Source organism: Halichoeres trimaculatus, unplaced genomic scaffold (assembly GCF_033239565.1).
Source record: "Halichoeres trimaculatus isolate MK-OKI-2021-1 unplaced genomic scaffold, fHalTri1.1 fHalTri1_scaffold_22, whole genome shotgun sequence".
In the NCBI taxonomy this organism is placed as follows: domain Eukaryota; kingdom Metazoa; phylum Chordata; class Actinopteri; order Labriformes; family Labridae; genus Halichoeres; species Halichoeres trimaculatus.
The window spans coordinates 1493456-1500111 of NW_027437200.1; the positions used below are offsets into that span (position 1 = coordinate 1493456).

The window sequence follows — 6656 nt, forward strand, 5'->3', positions numbered from 1 at the left end:
AGGTGGGAAAGGTTGGCTGTTTCACTCACCACCACTTTTAAGTGCAAAGTCCATTTTTCACACCTTTAGGATGACTTTGAGGGACTGGTTGCTCCAAGAATGGCCAACATTTACCTGCAGCCTCAGAGAGACATGAAAAAATACTTCTCTCAAAGTAGGCCAGCATTAATGTGCTTTGTACCGATGATGACGCCACCATGAAGCACAGAGAAGGTCAAGTACATACTGAAAGAGGTTGATGGAGAAACTGGAAGAGGAAGAGCAGATTGGTTGAGAATGTCAAGGAGCTGTGAAGCTTCTGAGAGCTGAAAAAACAGGTGTGAAGATGGGGAAATAATGACGGGAAATGATGGAGACGGGTTAATGGGGGCTCTCAGAAAACCCTGAGACTCAACCAGCCAAGAAAGAAGAAGAATGACTGAATGGATAAGTTTTGTCTGCTGTGTTACTGTGCGTGGTGTAGGAAAAGGAAATGAAAATCATTTCAATATGAAGAAATATCCAACAACAGCTGCTAAAACCAAGATTTAGTGGGATTTATTGGGGTCTATCTTTTCCAACAGTGCAACACCTTTACAGAATATGTCTTCTACAAAGTATTTCAAAAGTTTTTCATAGACTCTGTAGCCCGACATGTCACACACCCAGGTGTGTCATTTTCTTCTTCCAACTCCATTCCCCTCAAGAATCGAGTCAGAGAGAGAAAAGTCAGCTCGTCATGTCAGAAAAGAAAACAAGTGACAGCGACGTCACACCACCCCAGAAAGGGTTTCTGTCTCTGACCCCAAGGTGACGGGTTGGCAGCAGCCGATGCAGATGTACCTGAGGATCCACAGGTAGATGCTGCCAGACAAGACAACGGTGAGACCAAGCAGCAGGAGGCTGATATGGGACTGAGGACTCAGATTGAACAACATCAGGAAGGTATGGAAGGAGTCATCGCTGGATTTCTGAGCTGGAAAGAGACAGAAAAGGCAGGGAAAGAGAAGGGGACAAAGTCACAGAAATGAGAATCAAGGTGGAGGCATATGTTTTTTAAATCTGGAAGTGCAGGGTTTACCACCTGGGGGCATGAATGGTATGACTTTAAGCAACCAATTTGATAAAGTTTTCTTGAAATATGAAAATCTTGGAGGGAAAGCAGTGGTTCAACAAAAGTAAGGGTGGTTCATCCTACGGGGACCATGAATTTCTAAAGCAGGTGGGAAAAGTCTCTAGATCCTTAAAGGTTTCACAGTTCATCCCTTGAGACCCATGAATACACCCAGATCCAAAACTTTGACCAGTTGGAAGAAATGATCAGCTTCACAGTTTGTGGGGTGTTTCATCAGGGAACCATTAATGGATCTTAAAAAAAAAAAAAGAAAGACCAGCTCACCTTGAAAGTAGCTTGATAAGTTTGTGCATATTATTTTTTTCTTTTTGCCCTGAGTGAGAAAGACAAGAAACTATATCATAGGAGTTAGTAGAGTTCATCCTATGGGGACATAAACACTGGGCACTATCCAAACCTAAAAACTGATGCTGTAAACATGGAACAATTTTGCTGTGAAACTTCCAACATTAATATTCTAGTGGAAGCGGTATGACAGAGAATCAAAATCACTTGCATGTATCGTCTGCGGAGCATAAGTTTGAAGATTTTCTACATGAGGACGGTGAAAGTCATAACAAGTCACTATGCCCAACTATCTGGTAGCTATTCTGAAATTTCATGCACATTTTTAATTTTGATTTGCAGATCCTACAAGAGGCAAAGCCATAGAATTACCCAACATTTTTCAGTTCATGCCAAGGGGACAATGAATGTCTATCAAGCTGAAATTCTGGTATTAATCTTTACGTTTTGAAATATAAACCAGAAAATGAGAAGAAAGAAGAAGAGAGAATAGGGAGATAAAACAGAAGCTTTATGATAAAGTCATTTAGATGTATCACTAGTTTTGACTGTTTGATCCTGTCAGAGGAAAAGCCATGTTGGCAGTACCCAGAGTTTTTCAGTCCATCATGAGGGGACCATGAATGTCCAGCACTTTGAAATGCAAACGATAGTTAATGTGTTTTCCAGAGTTAATAAAAATGCTTGGCTGGCCACAGGGTAGTTTAAGACAAAAATTGTGTCATTTTTTAAAAGTTATCAAAGTTCATCCCATAGGGACAATGAATTACCATCCATATCTGTGCTGTAAATGAGGAACAGCTGCACTTGAAGTCTTCCATCATAGACATTTGAGTGGAATGACTGGGAATCAAGTTGACTTGCATGTATCTCCTGAGGAGCAGGAGTGTGAGGATTTATCACCTGAGGACAATCAATGTTTGTGCCAGTTTATCTCACGGCTATTTTGATTTTACTGACTTTAAGATCCAGTTTAAGGAAAAGCCATGGATTGTCCATCAAGTTTCCATTCATCACAAAGAGACCATGAATTTTTTTAACAACATGAACTCCACACAATATTTGTTTCTCATGTGCTTCCCAAGTTACACAAAAGTATCCACCACATAAAGCCACTGGAAGAAAAGGAGAATTTATGTGATAAAGTTGTTACCAACATGTCTTTGAAAGTAGCATGATAAGTTTATGTACATCTGAATTTTTGACCATAGATTAATTACAGTCAAGAAATGTTGGCATCACGTGAGTTGTCCATGAATTTAAATGGGCTGTGAGGAGTTTCTAAGTGATCTTGAAAAAGTCTCCCTTCTAGATACATGCCTGATCCTAATCCTCACTTTAAATGAGATTATTAGCGTACATATAGGTTATTCCTAAATGCTACTTCTCAGATTCCTGATTGAGTTGAAGACCAAAATTGATTTACAGCACTTCTAAGTCTCTATGACAACACCACGCCAGCTGATGACGTTTTTTTTTTGAGAGAAGAGAGATCTGTGTCTTTCTCTGCTGAAAATGATTTCTGTGATTCATTTTGTTGTGGACACTGGAGCCTAACTGTCAGACAGAAAAAAAGACAAAAGAGCAGAAGAAATTCAAACAGGAGAGAGATAGAGCACGAGCCAAAGGCTAAAACATGAGCTAATGGCTAAAATATAAGCTAAAAGCTAAAAGGGCTAAACTGTCTGTGCTAATGTTGATTCCAACCCACAGTCAGCAGTTATTCTGCAGTGGTCTGTTCAAACTTGAGAGTCTATCAATAAAATGAAGAGTGAGGTTACGTTAGCTCTGATTGGTAGATGACTGGCAGGACATAACCAGGATTCACTAACATTACACACAATGAACTCATCTCAAAGCATCTGGCTGTCAGGGCTTCATCAACTACGATACAAACTCACAGTGTTCTTGTTGTCACGTTTAGAACAGAGCTATGTAACTGTACTGATAAATACCTTACCTCATTGCATTGTATCCAGTAAAAAGTTGACTTGAACAAAGAAAATTTGTTCCAAAACAAACACACGCCTGGTTAAAAGTCACAACTTTGCCACAGTGTGCGTGTGCGTGAGACTGAGGCCAGAGGGTGGCGAGGCAGTCCAACGAAAACTTAAGTGAGTCATCCTCTTCACTCTACCTGTCGGGTTAGATAACTGAAAACAGGCTTTAATGAGGATCTTCTGCTCTCTGACACAGCCTAAAGTGAACATTCATGGTACTGCAACTTCCCGAATTAGCTTTATCTCCTAACCTGACTGAACCGACTGATGATAACAAAGAGATGATGTTCTGTTGTAACTGTACTCAGAGAGGAAGTTCTCCAGAGTCAGTCACAGCTGAGGTCACTCACCTCTGCTGGAGTGAAACAGCAGAAACGCGCTGAAGAGGATCCTAACAGCAGCCACCATCTTCATGGAGGATGGGGTTAGCAGACCATTTCCTGTATGGTTTTAAAAATCAGAATGAACTCAATCTGTTCCATTTCCAAGAATTAACATGTGCAAGAACGTCAGTGATTGTTTTGAGTTAAATATCCTGAAACAAAATGAAGTGTGATTATTGTTGAGGAATGCTGTAATATGTCCAATAAGAGGAGCAAGTCAAGCAAGAAGTGGGAGCGAACAATTCAAAGAGGATTATCTCAAAACATTAAAGAAAAATTCAAAATTTGCGCATAATCCTGTTTTAAAATACAGAAAACATGCAGACTTTACCTCAAAGAACCAAAAGCTGAGCACAATCCTCTCTGCCCTGCTGTCGCTCCTCTCAGGCTCGACACTCTTCCTCACAGAGTCTGACCGATGATCTGTTTTCCTCTCAAAAGCACACAAGAAAAACAAATCCATTCAGCAGCCAGCTTTTGCAGCCGGCACCTGCTCCTGACTGGAGAGTCTGCCAGTGTGGCGGACTTTGCAGCATCCTCTTTTACCAACACAGACAACTGCCCATCCCCCCCTCCCCTCCTCCTCTGTCATTCAGCCAGCTGAGATCTTTGTCTCCTTCCTGAGCGTACCTGAACAGATTCAAAACACAAAGAATCCATGATGCGAAGTAAACACACAGATTTTAACTTGATATTCTCTAATTCTTCACATAACAATAAAACATAGCTTTTGGCGCCCTCTCGTGGTTCAATCTTTGCACTGAAATAAAGACTACAAGCTGTGGCAGATATGTGCATTAACGTATGTTTGTAGCTGGTTTTGGAGTGTTTTTCTCACCTGTGATGATGCACAAAGATCTGATTACCATCGATGCGTCTCTCAAGAGTGAGAGATTTGACACCTTGCTATATTTGACCAAGCACATCACACATTTTTATGACCAGATTTAAAAAACAGCTCTCCTCTCCTCACTACGCCACAGCTTCAGCTCCAGCGAGTCACTAACCGTTTCTTTCCGAAGTTCAGTTTAATGTAGCTTGATGACATGCTTTTGGACCTTTTTGGGGCTTATACTGCTAACTTTTTGCATACGATGCTCTTCTTTAGCTTCCAGCTTTGTAAGATGATGGGACTCATCTTACAAGCAATGAGTTAGCGTAGTGTCTTGTGTAGCTTGTGAAAAGGCTAACATATTAGCAAAAAAGGCTAGCCACACAGGAGCAAGATGATACTTCACTTCAAGCAAAGTGTTAGCAGACAGATAGTGACAGCTAGCTTAGCATGAGCAACATAGTTTGATTAAAATGTATATCAAAATCAGAAATACATTATTGATTCCTGAAGGGAAATTAAACTTCACATAAGTTAAATAAATGAGCAAATAAGCTTGTGTGGGCAGTGGGGATGCTATCAAAAATCTAGAGCACTTGTTAAAATGGATGTAAACAAAAATTAAAAAGGGATTGCTTTTGGCTAAATGCTTAGTCAAGCATGCTAACAGTGACGATAACAATTTTTTTTTTAGCACAAGTAACATTTTGCTTAGCATCCTAACTTAGCTTGTTAGGGCTGAACATATAACCTAAGCTAACTGTTATCTGATCATTTCTTTAGCCACGTTTCATTTTAGCCAATTTTAGAGCTGCACAGCTAACCTAGCTAAATTCAGCACATTAACAGTCATGAAGAAAATTGTGAAAACTGACACCCCTGGATTTCCATCCACGGACTCACAACCAGTGACGACAGGACAGTAAAAACATACCTTGGTGAAGACTCTCTGAATAACATTGTTTCTTTATCTACCATAATTTCTCAGAAAACCTTCACACACACAAACACACTCACACAAACCCTCAAGAGCATTTTTAACGACCAAGAATCAATCCCTCTCATGTGAACACTTCAGAAACGGCAAATAGAAACACATCAGCAACAGAGAGTTATGATGTGTTTCTGAGGATCAGTGAATGGAAATATTCACATAGGTGGGCGAAAAATTATAGAGCATCATTCAGCAGGCAGAGCGAAGGGGGGGGTCGTACACATTTGCTGCTTTTGACGATGTGCCGCGTAATTAGAGTTTGATTCTGAGCGTTCAGCTGATGAGAAACACAGCTGTGAGAGCGGGCTGGCAGAAATAAAACAGACAGCAGTGGGGCATGAAGATAAGATAAGAGTAGGTTAAAGGGTAGTGGAAGAAAGTAAGTGCAATCTTACATGGACACATTCAGGAACAGAGGTGAGTATGTCCACATGAGGTCTAGCTCATGTCTACTTTCCTGGTACTTGTTTGTAAAAGAGACCCTACGAACGCACCAAATCTACCTGTTAAGATGGAGCATATCAGTGTTTCTGACGGATATCTTTAAAGAATATGTATGGTTTTTTTTTTTTACTATTTTGTACATCTTTATACCTGTATTTACTGTGAAAACACTCAAAAGGAAGGTTTTTTTTTGTCTTGTTTTGTTGCAAAAAATAAAAATAAAATAAATCCCTTGGAGCATTCCCCATAAATGGGTGGCTTAGACTGAATCCAACCTCTGGTACCTTTCCTGCATTTCTTTTCCCAGTCTTACTCTATTCATTCTTAGACAATAGTCAGAAGTACTCTACTTTAACATAATTAGTCAGGATGATTGGGTTATTACCAGATGTAATGAGGTAGAATGAGACCTGAATTTATCCTAGTGAGTCAAAGCTTCATTGGAGTGAGTACATTTGACTTTCTTGGATGAAGAAATCAATCTCATGTCAGGAAATGTTTTGTAGATAAAATTTGCTTGCCATAATCACGGATACTTTCACCAATTACAGGAAATTCTGGTCATGTATTTTGCTTGAAATTTTTTGAGATGTGATTTATGTCA

At 39.9% G+C, this 6656-nt stretch overlaps 1 long non-coding RNA gene across 1 annotated transcript; it reads right to left on the reverse strand.

The window, feature by feature from the left end:
- LOC141784288 (uncharacterized) lies at positions 1-4326 on the reverse strand. Its single transcript, XR_012597429.1, has 3 exons — positions 4114-4326; positions 3750-3839; positions 1-955 (listed from the first exon to the last, which is right to left on the reverse strand). It is a non-coding gene; the product is annotated as an uncharacterized LOC141784288 (long non-coding RNA).
- Between the last annotated feature and the right edge of the window lie 2330 nt (positions 4327-6656).